This window comes from Cylas formicarius, unplaced genomic scaffold, assembly GCF_029955315.1.
Source record: "Cylas formicarius isolate icCylForm1 unplaced genomic scaffold, icCylForm1.1 PGA_scaffold_1__22_contigs__length_36826433, whole genome shotgun sequence".
In the NCBI taxonomy this organism is placed as follows: Eukaryota; Metazoa; Arthropoda; class Insecta; order Coleoptera; family Brentidae; genus Cylas; species Cylas formicarius.
The window spans coordinates 16486087-16505256 of NW_026844264.1; the positions used below are offsets into that span (position 1 = coordinate 16486087).

Consider the following 19170-nt stretch of genomic DNA (forward strand, 5'->3'; position numbering starts at 1 on the left):
ACAATTTTGCACAAAATTAATTCAAAAACTCGTTTTTACTGGTCGTTTTGAACTTCTATGAGTAACAACAGTTGTCTTAATTAATTAAATTTTCAATTCTTTTTTCTTAGAAATAAATAAAACGATTACATTTTTATCCCAAATTTTCAAATGTCGAGTTAACACTAAAAATTTTGTAAACAGATTGTAACTCTCAACGAAATTTGTGGCATTTATGCACTTGTACTACATTCGCATCCCAAATCGTGTGAAATCGGGTATTTTATTAGTGAACTTAATGAAATATGTAGGTACAGCATCCAGTTAGAAACATTAGAACCTTTCATAAATTCAGCTCGATAGCATCGGTCGTAGATTTTCCTTACCTTCGGGTGGCCATAAATACGTTCGACTATATGTGCGAAATATCTGGAGATATACTTTCTTTACGATCATTGTTTAACATAAATTCCCTTATATGAATAAATGATACTTTCGTGCTGTTTAGCACGAAAATAATTCTCGGCTTGCTCGTGCTGAATAGTAAGGTATTAAGCCGAATTATGATTACTATTATCGATGGAATGCGGTTTACACACTGTAGGATATTTTATGAGCTATAATTTATAGCAGGTGTCATATTTAGTGTCGATTTTGTTCGAATTAACCAAATTTGCGCCCCAAATAAAATTCAATTTGTGTTCATTTTCTTTGTAAAATTTCGTTATGGAATGTAGTTTCATTTTGCATTCGTTATTGATGGATACATTTTAAAATTTTTTTCATCTTTTCATTCACGTCTTTTGCGGAAATAACCCCATAAATATGAAAATTAATTTAAATAAATTTTTGTTCCAGACGTTTTTTTTTAAAGCTTATTCACAAAACAATAAGTTCTATTGTTAAACTAAAAAAAATAGATGGTACAGCCGCAGTTTGCAGCAACTTTGAGAGAGAGAGATTTGAAATGTTCTGCCAAAATAGCTAAGAAAAACTAAAGACTATATGGGTAAAAAAAAACTAAAGTTTATATGGGTAAAATGTTGCACTGTCATTCGATACTGATATGGCATAGAGTTTATGGGTTAAAGTGTTAAATCGGCAAAGGGCAAACCAAAGCGGACCCGATCACATCACAATATTTCGAAACCACAACACAACGTAGGTTATACCTTTAACGAGACAGTCTCAGTTTAGTCTTTACCCAAAGTAATTCGATATCCTTTTCCGGATACCTTATCCCCGCTCTGTCATTTTGTATTTAGCAGCCAGTCGACCAATCACTTAGACGTCATTAGGGTGCGCCGTTTCGAACGCTCAATTTGACTGGGCTGTTGAATCGGCCGGGGTGAAACAAGTGAAAAAAACGAATGCAGCCGTTTCCGTTAGTGGAATTGGGTTGTCACTTAATTAAAACAAACACAACATGTCTTTAATTACCTTTTTATAAAAGTAAATATGCACTTAGGTAAGATTTATATATCCCCTCGGGGATGCTGTTATTTACCCCCGTTTGGATAGGTCACAAGTTGACTTTGTCATTCATAGATCATAGCAAGTAAGCACCAATATTAACTGGACAAGTAAGTAATAAAAAGATACTGCTAGTGTACTTAACATCCCTGTCGCGTGTGCTTTAAAATGAAGCGCAGTGGATGCTGCTAGATAACGATTTGATCATTTAGTGTCCCCAAATCTCTTGGTTTTAGTATTTAATTCCTAGTACATTTATTTTAAATTTACAAAAGAAATCTTGTTGATCAAAATGAGTTTCTTTGGTATTCACTTGTCTTGTCTACAGTCTAAATATTTTGTGTATTTTTCGATACTTTAAAGAAAAAGCAAATTTTATTATTAGAACTTCATGACTATTGATGTAATAAGAAATGGTTTACTCTGAGTAATCTAAGACTAGACTTCGCCTTTTGTAAGCTTACAATAATGACGATATGAAGGGTACGTACGTACCTATGCAATACGAATTTTAGAAGAATGTTTCTCAAACAAAAAATAATAATCATTTTAATAGTCCATGAAAAGCTATGATAGAAAAGTGAAAAGCATATTCTCCAATTACTAACCATTTCAACAGATTTTAACTTAAAATTGAGACAATTACGCTTCTTTTCTCGAAAATGAATAACAATTAGACATAAAGTATTAATTATTAAAAGTAGCCTAGTTTTCATAAATAATCTAAAAATGGACAAAACATAATGGTGTTGTATTTAAAATGTTTATAGCGATTGTAGTGTACACAAAACAAGTGATTACTCTACTAACCCTACAACTTTGGTATAACTTTTCTTTTATAAAGTTGTTCCGAGTATGTTACGTAAATTACGATTATTAAAAACTAATATTAATAGTTCGAAAGGCTTATTTATAAATTTTTTTTAGGTTTAGTTTATTTATCAACCGACATCGTAGTATTTATCTAAGCGACTTAACCGAAGTCATCGTGGATCGTACTAGATAAATAAATCAATAATTTTCGATATTCGGCTGTAACTCTGAATAATTCTCAAGGATGTAATAGATCAAACAGACCGAAACCTTTAAAAGCGTTCTTAATTTTTGCCTTGGGACCGATTTCGTGTACCTGGACTTATACATGATTACCATGCATTTTGGGTGTGTAAGCTGAAAAAAAAATCTAACGCAAAAGCGTTTTTAAATGTTATGACATGCATTTTGAATCTATCAATTACAAGTGATTATTTTGCAATACTTTTTATTCTGTCTCGGATTTCGTACTACAGTAATGTCTATTATTAAATTATTGCCCCATCGAACGCTACCAAATCTAGTTAATGTCAGATTATAACTGTAATAAAATAATTGATTAACTAAGGTTCGCTCAATGATTTTTGTTCGAGGATGTGTTAAGCTTGCTGTTACATTTTATTTGAGTAATGAATAATTGGTGCTTTTTGAATAAGCAAAAATTCTTCGACAGATGAAATTTTACAACCTTCAAGATTTTAAGGTTATTTTGCTTATCCATAATAAAATACCCTCAGTTAAGTTTTTGAAATTCGCATGCTGAATATTTTGCGTTTTGAATGAATGTATCAACCATAACTTGGTAACTTGGAATAGTTGGGTAACTTGGTATAGTTATTTTTTTTAAGCGCAAAATTGCTTTGATAATAACTGATTGTAAACTATTGTTTTAAAATATTTGTCTTTTTTCGCATGGCATATAAACTACAATGAACCCGCGGTAACCCCACAAAAGTTTTGCAAAGCGATGTGGGCTATCGAATTGTTCGGATTATTGCTCACGATCCCTACGGCCTGGAAAAACCATAATAACCCTTTGAATTGTGAAGAATTAGATATCGAAATGGTAAGTGGTAAGGAGCCTGTATTTTCTTGTGTGTGAATATGTACCGTATTTTCAAAATGGGGTTAACTGAGAATAGATCAATCTTTTAGATATAACCTCATTTAATGTTGGAACATAACGCTGGGATTATTATTATTTAATGCTTAAAAAATAAAGTTTTGAAAATATATAGAAACGGTATTATCTTGATTCAGGTTTAAAGGCCGTCGTCGGTTGGAATTACTTCCTAACGTTTCGCTAGCACCAGTGGCGAACTTCCTCAGAGGTCCTTCCATCTCCGATGTTGGACGTAGACTCGGAGATGGAAGGACCTCTGAAGAAGCCGCCACTCGTGCTAGCGAAACGTTAGGAAGTAATTCCAACCGACGACGGCCTTTAAACCCGAATCAAGATAATAGCTTATCAACGGGCCGCAAAAGCCTTAACCAATTTATATAGAAACGGTTTTGTTATATCAGATAGTTAATAAAGATATTCAAAAAATTTAAATTTTGACCCCTGCTTTTCAGACAAATGGCAATATTTCATTTTAATTTGCGTTCGAGTTTATATTTAAATTCAATGCTAATACGCAACACTCGCGAGTGTTTTAAGTTGTGTGTTTATGTATCAGAGAATCTCAACAAGATGAAATATGTATATTACTCGATGATAATATGCAACAAGTTTGATAAAAGACGTTTTATTTGATTTTTCAAAGAAACTTCCACAGGGTACTGTAATACTGTTTACAAAACTTCTGGATTCTTCCTGCGTCAGTTGTTGTTGAGTTGAACTTGCATAACGTTTCACCAATCTTCCTGTTGGCGGAAACTGTTTCAGTTAAGCTCTGAAGAAGCCAACAGGATGATTTGCGAAAAGTTAGCAAGTTCAACTCAACACCAACCGACGCAGGAGGAATCCAGAAGTTTTGTAAATAGTATTACGTTATAGTCTTATGGAGAAGGTTGTAAAGAAAAATTTTTGTGTTGCTGTAAGAACTATTATAAAAATAATGCTACGCAAACAATTTCGTAGTGGACAGAAAAATCCACACTGCTCAAATCGGAGAACCATTTAGAACTTTTACTTGTTTATGACAATGAACCTAGAACTGAAAAATTTTGTTGGTGACAGCATCTGTTTTATGACAAAGTAGAATTACGAAGGCGAAATCTCCACCCTTTCAACTGTATTACTAACCCAGATAACCGACCAAAGTGTAAGTCTCGTCTGGAATAATTTGAAAAGGAATATTTTTTCCAATATCCAGAATCTATTTTTTAATTAATTAGATTTTTTTTTATTAATTAGTTTATATTATTTTCACTTTTTTTCGGGATGATTGAATGGCGCCTTAATAAAGTCACAATATTTTCGTAGCAACATGCTGCCCGAAAACTTTTCCAGGTAACTTTGTGAAGTAAAAGGAATTGCAATCGCGTAAAGTTCTCACCGTTGACCACCAGAACGGCAGTAGTATTTCCGTTATATTTCCGATTCCCATGCGATGATCGGGCAACGAAGTTCCCACCAGAAACAGCATGAGAGGGTTCGAATCGCGACCCTGTCACATGCAGCATCTTCCACCCTTCGCGTGCACCCCGAGTACCTGCTCCAGTTTTCTCAACAACTTGACCTGTTTCCGAATTATATCTGAGAGACAGACTTGTTTTGCTTGGCGTTGTACGAACGGATACATCTGCGTTCAGTCGGAATTATTGTGCTGTCTATGATAAAATAGAATGCAATATTTTTTTATAATATTAACTGTAACGTAACCGATAATTCGAAATGTATTTTATTGAGTGCATTGAATGAAAATTATTATTTAATAAAATGGATGAGCAGAGAACGTTGCGGTTATTAGACAAAAAAGCTTTTTGCGGTTTTCGCATTCCTTTCTTACCTGCTCTTAAGAGATATTGATATATATTCTATATTGAAATACCTGGAAAATTCTTTGACGAGTCAATGACGGTCGAATTGACTCGAGACAGCGTTTAATGGAGCTGACGTTGACCTTGCGCACGCCTGATCAGCGCATAATTGGGTAATTTAGAGTAGGGAGTGGCAAAAAAAATATCGAATATATAAAATATACAAATACGAATATGTACTCCAATTATAACGCCTAAAAATTAAATTTGATAAAAAATAAACCTTTTTAAAATGTACTACTTATATGGTAAGGTTTTACTATGCGTACGGGATTTAGGAATATTGGATAATTTATTGAATTTTTCAGAGAAACTTCCACAGGCTACTGTAATACTATTTACAAATCGTCTGGATCGTTCCTGCGTTGGTTGTTGATAAATCGAACTTGCTGAAGTTTCGCCAATAGTCCTGTTCGCTTCTTCGGAGCTTAACGGAAACTGAAAATTCAAAATATTATAAAAACCTTGAAACTTTTTTTGAGAGGCTTTACTTAGAAATATTTTTTACAGTTTTCGTTTAGCCTGTATATGTGGGAAACAATTTAAAAAGTAGGGCGTACATTTACATATAATCTCCGGTGCCGCACGAATTTTTTCATAATGTTCAGTGTCACATTATGATATTTGATTTGACTTTAATGTTCGACTTTTTTATGTCGTTCATTGCAACAGTATTTGGTTTCAGTGCAATGATTGCCTACACTTTTACACTGACTTTAAAACGAGTAGAGTGTACCATGAACAATGTCATGAGTAACTCTTATTTGTATGATGATCGAATTATTTTTTTTTTGCAAAGAAAATAAAATTAAATAATATAATAATAACAATTTTAAATACTAAGTAAAAATAGGGAATCTTACTTGGTTATTTTCTTATACAAGTTTGTGTATATACTCCAGTTAAGTAAGCTCTCATAGCTAAAGCACGTGCCCCGTGGTTAACGGCCAACATAATAAATTTTATGAAACAAAGAAATTTAAAAGAACAAAGGATTGAAGAAAATAATATTAAAAAAAATTGCAAAAAAATCATACTATCCCAACAGACTTTCTGATTCTAATAATTGAAGTAATTATTTTGGTACATTTATTAAGAACATTTCCTATTGCAATGAAACAATCACTTTTTATGACAACAATCTTTAGAATAACAATTTGCAACTTTGCTTTAAATTTTCAGGAATAACAGAAGTAAATGAAGCGCTTAATGCAAATGCAACTGGTCTGGATGACGTATCACCGTTAATGCTGAAGTACTGGAGTACATATATTGATAAATATGTTACGCAAATAATCAACTGTTGTATCGAAACAAGCTACCAAACCATTACCAAAAGTTTCTAATCCAATGACGTATAATGATATCCGTTTGAGAAGAATTCTTCCGACAATTCCAAAAATTTGCGAAAGGATATTATATAATCAAATGTACGAATTTTTAATTGCAACAAGCTACTTTCCGGATGAGTGGAAGATATTAATAGGGAAACCACTACCAAAAGTTTCTAATCCAATGACGTATAATGATATCAGTTTGAGAAGAATTCTTCCGGCAATTTCAAAAATTTGCGAAAGAATATTATATAATCAAATGTACGAATTTTTAATTGCAACAAGCTACTTTCCGGATGAGTGGAAGATATTAATAGGGAAACCATTACCAAAAGTTTCTAATCCAATGACGTATAATGATATCCGTTTGAGAAAAATTCTTCCGGCAATTTCAAAAATTTGCGAAAGAATATAATATAATCAAATGTACGAATTTTTTATTGCAAACAATATTGCTCCACTTATGCAATGTGGTTTTAAAAAGAAGTCTGGGACATAAGTAGCATTGCTTACTGTATTGGATGATATTTTTCGAGCGTATAATAAGAAAATGAGTATCGTTCTTGTGCTGTTAGATTTCTCGAAGGCAATGCTAAAACATTATGGATTTTCTAATTAATCTTTTACTTTTATGTTATCATATGTGAATAATTATAAGCGTTTGCGGACGATACAAAGATTTATCATTGTTTTGATGATGATTATGATAAAGTAGAATAAAACATTACTCACGATTTGCGAAGTTTAAGTGAACTCTCCATCTTAAGTTAAACCCTACATAATCCTCATTATTACTTTTTGATTTAATGATGGCACAGTGCTTAACTGTGTTAATAATGCTAAGAAAGATTTAAAGAACAATGTACAAAGGGCATGTGCGAAATTAAAAATATTACACACTAATAGACAAATTTTAAAGTTAAGGAAAAAGTTGTGGGAATCCTTTGCCTTATTAAATTTTAATTATTGTAATTTTGTATACGATTTGTTTTGTATATTCAAAAAATTCAAAAATGTGCGCTTTCTGTATGACTCAAGAAAATTTGATCACATTTCTAATTTTTTTAAACAGATTGGGTGGCTAAGTATGGACTGTGTCCTGCATCTATAGTATTTGCTATACACATACTCAAAATCAGTTAATATAGAATTTGACATTGAGAGTTAAGATTTTTGTGTTTGGGTAGAATTGTACTGTTTTTTTATTTTTGTTATTTTATATTTAATGTTGATACAGGTATACAGATCAATATTTTCATTCACTACCTGCGTCAATATTTCAACTAATAATTAACAGAAAGTAACCAAAAAAGAAATCTTATAATCTTGAACTTCAAGCCAATTTACAAGTCCATTGCAAAGTCAAATCACGCATTAGAGCATAGAGTTAAAACTACCTGACCCGCTAAAATGCGAGAATGCAAGCAAATCGGACCACTTCGGAACCACACATTCGACAATTTAACCTGTAAAGGAAGGATATTCCAAAACTAAAATACGTGCAATACAAACTCCCAGAATACGCCCTTTATGCTAAATACATAAGGCCGGAAATCTCATCTTTCACATAAATGGTAAGGATGCGCAAACAGGTCGAAGTATTGGAGCAGGTTATGTTCCTATCTTTGTCGCGTTTCCGGTACCTATATACATTCTCGATCAGCTGGGTGGAATCCTACGAGATGTAGGCGTTCGGCTCGTTGCCATTTAACTATTCATCATCCATCCGTCTATTGTCGCGTCTGAAGCGGAAAAGATATACACATTTTCTGCTTTCTCCTCTGTAACAAATAATCTCGGTTCATAGGTAATAGATTTTATTACAATTACTGGCGATTGTAAACAGTATTTATCAAGAACCCAATTTTTTGCTTTTACGTTTTCACAGGGCTCATAATATAACATAGAGAAGTTGATACCAACGGCTATGCATCTCTTCCTGAATCAAATTAACCCCTAATACACAAATAATATTGGATTGAATTGGATTGGATTTCCTATATTGTTACGACCGTAGTTCAATAACAATATTTTTAAAAATTCAAACGCTGGCAATATGAATACATGAAATATTCGTATTCCCTTTTCTTCATATTACCAATAATGCTATTACCAATATTGCTAATTAATTGTTGGGCCTGTGGTTTATTTCGATTTTAACCCATCATCTTTTAAGTTCGTGTGTGTTTTCTAACCTTTGTATTTTTTGTGTCTTCTTAAATCTAGTTCAATTATTGAAATGTCCGAACAAAAGAAATTTAGAAGACAATTGTTTACTTGATCATGATGGTGTCTACCGCGGGTTGACTGATAGCGATACTTAGTGTTGACCTGCAGTGATACACACGACATACGGTTCCCAAAATATCAGAGTTTTATTGAAGAAAAATAACAACAGGATGAATGTCTTTAAACGACGTTTAGCAATTTCCTACTGAAATAGTACGAAACTATTAATATCGGTGGTCAATAAACCTGCTATTAACTTGGAAGTTCACATTCTTAAAACTAGAGAACTGGGATACCGAATATTAACAATTTAGCAAAAATGATTGAGTCAACTCGAAACTGTTGCCAAACCAAAGGATTTAAAAATGCAGAACTTTGTTCTATTAGTAGATTGTTTCCTCATGACGTCAGACGACATTAAATATTTTTGAGATAACCACTCGTAGGATCATAACAGTTGAGAAATTTTCTTACTGCTTTGGTTGTACGTCCGGATTATATTTCCCGATGAGATATGGGGACACATGAGCGGCCTGATAGCTTCGATATAACGGAACCTACAGAGTTCGGGGGTCAGCCTTTCGAGTCGTACAATCCATGGTGACACTGATGGGTATTTTTATCGCTACTACCGATCTGAGAGTACAAAGTCGGGTTATGTTGGCACCGTCTGTTGTCTACCACCTTTAATTTGGGAATTGTAATCGACGGTCTGGTATCAAAACACAGTGTGGGAGTGGAAGATATTTTTACACCCGCGGATGTAGATGGAGGTCTAAGAAAGGAATTAATAATACCGATTTTCACTTTAATGCAACGCATATTCGTTTACGATAAGAAACTGAGAACAATTCATTATAAAAAAATATCGATCTTTTTTCCAAATTATAGAGTACTATTCCATATTGAATTGTACGAATAATTTAATTCCTTAGGAACTGTTGGCCACATATATATAAAAACAGCACATTTTGCACAACACGAATACAAAAGCAAGTGTGTTAAGTTTCGTGAGCGGGGTTTAATTTAACATCTTTTTCGTACTAGGAGATGTCTTTGAAAGTTCCAAGCAAATGTAAAAGCAAAGGTTAAAAGGAAAATCCTCAAAATCAAATATATCCTAATTACATATTGATAAACTCTATTCAAAAAGGAAAGAAAGCTATTGAAGCATTTGTTCAGTTTTAGCACTTTATACCTTAATTGTATAAAACAAATAGAAAATATACCCAATTACTTAATAGTGTAAATAAAACCTGGATTTCTAATCCCCAATATTTAGACGGTTGCCTATGTGTTTATGGGTTTTTGAAAATATTACTTCTCCAACGTTGTGTTTATCAATGTGGCTTAAGTTATTTCGACAATTTTAGAAAATATTTGCGTTATAAGAATTTGTGTTTTTAGGTTCGGTTTCCTAATTTTTTCCTTTTTTCCTTCAAAATGAAATTATGTAAATCGAATCGATTATTGTTGTTCTGTTGTTGTAAGGTATGAAAACCAAAATTCTTGTTAGCTTAAACTAATTATTATTAGTAGAAATATTCGAAGGCAACTTTTTAGAAACCCGACTCTGAGCTCTTTCCTGAGCGCAACACCTTACGTCTTCTCCGCTCCTCGGTGACCCCCCAAAAAGGAGTACAATGGACCCGATGTTTATACGTCAACATTTCGCATTCACAATTTTATAATGTATTTACACTTTTCTGTTGTTTCGGTGGTTGCCACATTGAGGTCATTTTACCAAAAATGTCGTAATAATTACTGTGTACAATTTCGAAGTTATGATTCCTTTTTACGGGAATCGCTGACACATTCTTGTTATTAATAATCATGCGCTAGACACAAAACAATTAATTGTACTTTCAAAATGTCTCGCCACCTCGAAAGCTGATTATGTCAGCGCTGGAAAAAATGTTTGGTTTTATATAAATGCTTAGTTTTACTAATTACTTTTCCTCGTAGTAATATAAAATGATTCAAAAATGGTAACCGAAAATGAAATCTCGTAATTTTTGAGTTAAACTTCATTTTTTATATAGGTATATTAAAAATGAGAAAGAGAAAAAATTTAATTTGGACACATGGATGAACACAAACTTTGTCCAAAACCTAAAGTCTTTTTCAAACGCTTAGATACTCCAGTAGTGAGAATTAACCCATTTTGTCCCAGTGGTGCGGTAATGCACCACCTATTCCATGATTTTTTTTTGCCGCATCCAGGAAATATTTTTGCACATCCATTTAGAAATTTTATTATTATCACTACTAAAGGACATAAAACCGAAGAAAATTTTGGATTTGTATTGTCATTTTTATTAAGTCTATAGCATGTAGATTACATCGCAGAAAACATACATTGGAAGTACTATATTGATTATGCTTTATTTTTTGAAAATGATTGATGCGTGAACGCACCACTGGTTTTATCTGTGAAACAAAACTTTGTTATTGCAAGTCTAGACAAGTCAGCACATGTAAAATAAACATCCAATAATTAGCGTGTTCTCTAGTATTAGTTTGTGCCTTGTGCAGTGAACGTTACAGTTCGTAAAATATGGCATTTCCCAGTTATTTGACTCAAAAGGAATTAGAGGCGGCTATGGAGGAGATTATGATGGATGAGGACAATAACAATGAATGTAGTAAGTATTATTTGGGTATACGTATTCTTATGTATTGTAGGATTCCATTCCTTGTAAATTTATGCTAAAAATAATGTGAAAAAATATTTCCCGACGTGGATACCTTGATTGACGAACAAGATATGGTATAAGAGGTTGGGGAACCAAGTGATATAGTTGGAACTTTCGAGTTAGATACACCGAATGATACAGCTGTCCTTCAACAGTCTTGTAATTTATCAACTACTGAACCTGAATGGGACTCATCAGATGAAACCCTGGAATTCAAAAGAAGATGTATGCTTTCTGCAAACGACAGGCTTGCTTCTCCTGTCAAATGGAAGAAAGGTCAGATTGAGTACACTCACCCACCTATAACCGATGAATTTAGATCATGTGAGGAACTAAAAAATGAGATTTCTGGAAAAACTCCGCTTGAAAGATTTTTTATGTTTTTCGATGACGAAGTGATTGATTTAATTTTAAATCTTACATTGCTTTGCGACTTTTAAAAACTGATAAAACAATTACTCAAAGAAATCTTGCATCTGCCATAGATGACGTGCGTTATGATAATCAAGGTCACCTTATGATTGTTCATGCTAATAAAGCCCGAAGCCGATGTAGAATCTGCCACAGCCACACAATTTACGTTTATAATAAGTGTAATGTGCATTTACATACTTCATGCTTTGTAAAATATCACCAAAAATGAAACCGGGTGTTACCAGTGGTGCGCTCACGCACCATAAAATATTATGCGTTTTTTGCATCAAATCAGGTTCTATTGGAAAACAATCTACTTTTAGTTGTTTTCTGCCGAATTTGAACTTTGTTTTGTATATTTACGTATAAATCATATGTTAGATCTTATGTACCCCAAACCATTATTGAATGTTTTTTCCCAGTGGTTCGTTTACGCATCAGTATTTTTTTGTATGTTTCAAGTTTTTATTTTTTTTTGATACATGTAATGTATTCTTAATTCAATTTCCAAAAACAAATGTTTTTTTTTCAAAAAAAGCCAGATTTTATACTAAAAAATAAAAAACGATCTACAATTACATTGGACAATCAAATCAGCTTAGCAATAACAATTTTGACACTCTTTAACTGATTTTTTAGTGGAGCTAATTAGAACATTGTCCTATTGGCAGTTGGAAGTTTTACCATGTATAAAAGAGTAGAACCCAAAAATATCATGATTATTACAGTTAACCAGTAGTAAGTAACATTTCATTTGGGAAAAAATACTAACCCCTTGTATCTCCACCAGTGGTGAATCCAAATTTTAAGAAAAGGTCGCGGATAATATTTGCGAATGTATGCAACCCAGTATTTTAAATGTAGGTTTTACCTCTAAACCGAATTCCGAATTTGAAAGGAATTTTAAAATTTACTGGAGGTGGCCATTTTCTTAGAGATCGAGAACAGTCTTTCTGGTGGAGGAACTTTCTGAAACCAGCTAAGAATTTAGAAAATAGAGACTACGTGATTCGCCTTCTAGAACCCTCTATTGTTTAATTTTACTTTCATTCATCAATATTCGGAAATGATTAGCAGACTGGAGTACAAGAATGCACATCTACGTTTTTTTAATTTATTTATATGGTATAGTCATGACAATCTGGAATCCAGCCTTGTGGAATGCTAGAAGTACCTAACGAGAGAAAAAGTTCACTAATAATAAAGTAAAGAAAAATTTTAAAATCGCAATATGTTATGGTTAATTTTAATTTAAAGGCAAGACATCATACTATCGCAAGTTTCGGGGTTGCGGAAGTTTTGCTAAAACAATTCCAATCGTGTTCAAGAAAAAGTTTACTTTTAATTTTACCAAAAAAAAACCTTTTTCAATAGCACAATAGTTGAAACAAGCTTCCGGTTCCTTTAAGTATTGCCCCATTGCTATTTAACCAGACGGAAGTGACTCGGTCGTCACCTGGATAAGCACAAATAAAAACCATTTTGACCTTTCTATTAAAGGAGTGCGTAATATGTATATTTATAAGTAAGTTTTGACTTCATTGAACTCGCATAAAAGGGCCGACGTCGCGTTAAACCCGAAATTACGTCCTTTTTCCCACGTTTTTTGCTTCGATTTTGATTTTAGATCTCGATTGTCGATGTTATTTTCGGGGTTAATTGTGAGAAGATCTACCCAAAGCTTTATTATGCTAATAACGTCGCTCTAATGGATCAGTGGAAACTGTTAATATTAATTCATCCCAATCAATAATTTTTTATTAATTTTGGAGTGACGATTTTTCAATATGTCTTTATTAATGACAACACTGTCCGATAACCAAAAGAACGATTTGTAATGATGTATAGTAGTAGCAGTAGTAGTAGTAAGAAAACTACCAACAAACATGCTTTAGAGAAATTTTTAGCTATTTAGAAGATCATAAATTTTAGTTGCTTATTAAAATTTTATAAACGTTTTATAAACTTAGTTGTGCATTGACGTATGTGTCTATATAATAAAAATCTATTATCCATTATTGAATTGGAGAGACAAATGAAAGCTTTTTATGACATTTTCTCACCACTAAAGTTATTAAATTTCTTTTCTTTTTATTGACATAGTATGGTGTGCATTCTATGGGCGGTTAATCTTTTAAAACTCTGAAATTATATAAGAGGTGCTTTGTCACTGTGATATATTTTGTAGTGCTCACTTTTGTTGTATCCAGGTACAATTTAATATTTTGCCTACAAAACGCTATTCGTGTGGCGATATTATATTTTTCTTTGATATATCTTAATATATTATTCAAAATTTTTATTTATTATTGTTTTATTATTTATTTATTCTTAGTGGTTCCCGGCATAAAGAATTGTCGTAAGTATGGTGTATTTGCCGCACAAAAATTTTGCTACTAAAGCAGCTAAAAGGAGGCCATGGAAAACATTTTCGGATTTAAAAGACGACCTCCAGGGGGCGTAACTTTAAAATTTTAAAGTTATCAAAGGAATTTGAATTTTGTAATCGTGTGTTGCTTCTGGTGGGAGATGATTTAATGCTTGTTTTATTAAACGGCTGCAACTCCTTGAACGATCGAACAGATTCATACAGATTATATCTGTGATATGTCTAGTTCTTAGCTGAGTTAAAAAATATGAATCTTATTAAATGGCAAATTATTGCTATAAGTTGATGTTAAAAATCATATTTAGTGCATTTCATAATTTTAAATTAATTTAAAATTTTATGCCCGAACTTTTATTGTTTCTATTTATTTATGTTAGTCGTTAATGCAGCTTATTCTCCATTTTACAAAACAAACAAAACAAATATTATATGTCCGATAGTTAATATTATGTACCGTGGGTTAAATTTATCTTGATAACATTTTAATTGGCTATAACTTTTTTGTTTTGAGAAATATCAAGGGAAGAAAAAAACAAAATGTAGGGTTAGTAGCCAAGTTTTTTGTGCAAGTTTATTATATTATTATGTATATTATATATGTGTTTAATAGAATATCTCATTCGGATTACAATGATGCAAAACACTTCATATTTTAATCCACTCGTTTTTGACAAATCGGCAAAAAAAAATTATATAGATTATAAGATATTCTATTAAACACATATATAATATACAGGGTGTTCTATTAAAAAATATATCAGATAATTGATAGTGTTTTGCTTTATACGTCACTCGAAAAAAAGCTTGGCTACTAACTCTAGATTTTATTTTTTCGTTTACCTTGATATCTCTAAAAACAAAAAATGTTACAGCCAATTAAAATGTTGTCAAGATAAATTGAACGTTCGGTAGGTTATAGTGAAAGAATAATACTGAAGCTTTGAAAGAGGCGTCATCTAGGGCAAGGAGTCCTGGAGGGATAAAAAGGAAACATTTTGGTACGGAAGAAGAAAATATGTCACCGATAGGACTACAGTCGGTGTTGGCTATTGCAATCAACGCCTGGATATCAGAGGCAGCTTGCATATACTGTCTAATAAAATGTCCCACGAAGAATGGTACAACTGATATCCTGTTAGGCAGGACCAGATTAAACCTGAAAAACCTGATAGGAATATATATCGGATACTGCAACCTGAGTGAGGGATGAGGAAATGGCAGAACATGTATTGTGTCGATGACCGGAGGTGGAAAAAAAAAAAAACTCAAAACTGATGACCGATATCCGGGAACTTGAGAAACTGAAGAACATACCACCTCACCACCTCGCAAAATAACGGACTTCGCGGGCAGAACTTGATGCCACAATAGATCAATTCGTCAGTGCAGAAGACCGGCAAGACAGTCACACACAATAACCTAAACCTATACCTAATAGCGAAGCGAAGAACTTATTTTTCCTTAAGTTGGTGGAACGTTTATCTAATATGTGACCTTAATAAGAATTAGTCAAAGAAGCAAGTGTCAGCGTTTAACGACTACCTGCGTCGCTGAACTTTCGCAACCCAAAACCGCAACAAAGAATAATGAAAATTCGTATACTTACTTATATGCATACGAGAACGCGAAATAATCGAATTCGACTGATAAAATCGATTGATAGTGAGACCTTTCAAAATGATAAATCGACATACGTGTGAGTGAATAGTGCGCATCACAGTGTTGTCACAACAGCTTAAACGCAATCGCATTTATTTTGATCACACGATAATCTTAATTGGAAACCGTTTTTATATTTGGATCGGTCGTCCAGGTCGAAATAAATTTATAACGGATAAAAGCCGACACGCTCAATTCAACTTTATTTTAAATTCACTTTTCAATTGAAAAATCTTCCTATCAGTAGTTTAACAAAATGACTGTATTTTTTTTGGCCGAATAAGCTATCACAATAGTTTTTCTGTATTGTTCCTCAACAGGTGTGACTCTTGGCACTATTTTGTGATAAAAACTGGTTCCTAAACTTAAACGAAGATGCAAACTATTGAATTCAAACCATGGGGTCAATATCAATTCAAACACATTCAAGGACCGTTTATACGTTTTCTAGTGGCTTTATTTCTACAAAGGTTAGGTTTGTCAAAGAGCGATACTCATATCTTTTTTGACAAATCACAAATTTTCATAGACACACGCTAATAACGAAACAATTCAAAATATGATCTGAGAAATAGTCAAAAAATTATTATTTTTGGAATATTTTTGACGAATCGTCGACCCTCTCACCGCTCAGAAAATAACGGACACAATACAAAGACATTGGGGAAAATCTAATTCTGCTCGCAGTTATGGGCAATAAATACAAAGAAGTATTTCATTTAGCAACCTATTGATTTTTAATGGAACTGGGTGTAAAGCAGTTACAGTTTTAAAAAAATAATATTAATAACAATTGTCGATTACTGTTTTACTTATTTTTGCGTTTTGGCTCTTGGGTACCAATATAGAAAAAAAAATGGTTTTAGCTTTTCTACCAAGTGGTGCCCTATCGAGTGTACATTACGGGCGAAAACCTGTCCGTGTTGTAAGGTATTTTTTGTTGTTTCGCATATTTTAGAGTACCAAAATCAAATTTACCTCTACAAACTTTCGGCAAAATCCTGTTACATTTAACAGAAACGTCAATGCATTTAAAGTTTAGTTGCTACGAAGTATACATACATCTTCAGAAGCAATACGCGCGCCGCTGTACTCTCAAGAAGCAAGAGCTTCATAATTACAGGCTTTGCTAATAGCACCTAATTTAGATGTCGTCTAGTGAAATGGATGAGATTTTTATCGATAACCAAAGGTTTTATATGAAAAGAGCTTTTGAACTTAATGGCTTTTAAGATTAAAAAATATATACCTACCTATTTCAGTTCTATTTATAGTGGTTCATTGCCGAGTTTTAATCTCTCTAATTATACTTTTTATCTGATTCGGGTCACGTAAGACGATGTCTCTTACTATTGCTTTATTGTTAGGGTATACAAAATCTCCGCAAAAATATGATAATTGAATACTATTTCCTGTACAGCAAGCCGTCTCTAAAATTAATAGCCTTATCATTCAATAACATTTAATTAAAATTTCCTCACATTGCTTTCCTTATTGGCTTTTGTCATCGAAGTGTTGTAAATTCCGACAAATCATTAAACATCTTCCCACGTAACTTTGCGTTTATTTTGAATGTCACTGCTAATCCAGCCAAAACTTATTCAATGATTAAGATCTTCGGTAGGCGCCACTTGTCTTTCTGGCCATAGTTACGCCAACTACTTTTCGTGCCGTGTGTTGCCATGTTATTTACTTGCTTTTAAACTGAAGCTAGTATGTACCGGAGACTAAATATCAACGACGTTATCATAATATATACACGGTTATTGACTTGTGTTCTAATAAATGTTGTCTAGAACATAGCGAACTGTTCCAAGTTTGGTGTTCGCCCGTAATACGTGAAAATCTTTATTTTTGAAATATCTTCGTCTAAGCGAAAACTAATTGCAACTTCGGAATTCCTGGCCAATATAATTTCACATTATACAAAAATTGTAAGTAACTTTTGTAATCAACTCGTACCTATCGGTCTTAAAACATCATTTATTTGTTTTTGTTTCTTGGGTTAGCCAATATGCAACACCTCTATATGATATAAACGCAGGGTGCTAACAGGGTGGTAACAAGGTAAGAAAGTAAATTAAATTAACTGAAGGGTACAGAAAACGCTTGAAGTGGGAGAAAATTAAAGAAAAGGAAGCATATAAGTAAAGGTTTAATAATTTAATTGAAAAAGTTTTATTTTGTAAATCTAAACTCATTAGAAGTTGTAAATCTTTAAAACAGTTGCTCTAAGCAACTAACCTAATGATCAGAAAAGTGATATTTTTGATAAAAATATTAAAAGTTTACATTACTTTTATTTATTTAACTTAATTTATTTTAATTCAAAGGTAACACATTTTCCTGATTCAAATTCTTTGATTTGACTTATCCACATTGGCAGATTGGATAGGTATCGTTTTAGAGTGGATATTTTTTAAACCTTTGGGTTTAGAAGAAAACTGATTTAAAATTAACTCGTATTAATAGTTCTAATCTTCGATATTCGGATTATATTATCATCATAATTATTATTGTAATTTTATTTTCTTCAACATTATATAATAGGTTTAAAATATTTTTTGGTGCTTCTTAAAAAGATGTGAATGTCATTCGTTGTCATTTATTTTTTATTAATTATACAAAAAGTTTGTTTTTTCTATTATTTTTGTAGTCAAACATGATATGAACAAATAACAAAAACAATTTTAGTTTATTGCTGTGTGCCTATTTACTTGTTACTTTCGAAAATCTATAAAATGAAAATTCGATTTCATCGATTTTCGAAAGTATCTGCGCTCGTATAAAAATTTTATATCTCGGTAATGGTAAGTCCTACGGCATCGCCGTTGGTACAGAAATGATCACCGTCAAAAAAAATTTTTTTTGGTCTGTTTGTCCGTTCTCCGTTCTCGTCTTTTGGTTTTTCCTGAATAACTTTCGAACCGTTGGAGTTACAAAATTGAAATTTGCCTCCTTTTTAACCCTCCACGATGCACATAAGCTTGTAAGAAATGGTCCTGATGCGAAGCCGGTATCCATCTTTTTTTCGCGATTTTCGACTGTTTTTTGGACCTTGCTATGAATCACGATAAGTGTCCGAAATTTAAAGCAATCGATTTCATATACAAAAAAGACCATTTTTTAAAAACCGTTCACAAGACCGGAAAAATTCTTGAACCAGAAGACGCAGAGGAAACCACTCCATAAACTTTTA

The 19170-nt window shown here is 32.6% G+C and overlaps 1 long non-coding RNA gene across 1 annotated transcript; it reads right to left on the reverse strand.

The window, feature by feature from the left end:
• Positions 1-5527: 5527 nt before the first annotated feature.
• Positions 5528-15948, reverse strand: LOC132697421 (uncharacterized). The gene is made up of 3 exons (XR_009618149.1): positions 15919-15948; positions 8228-8365; positions 5528-5688 (listed from the first exon to the last, which is right to left on the reverse strand). It is a non-coding gene; the product is annotated as an uncharacterized LOC132697421 (long non-coding RNA).
• Positions 15949-19170: the final 3222 nt, after the last annotated feature.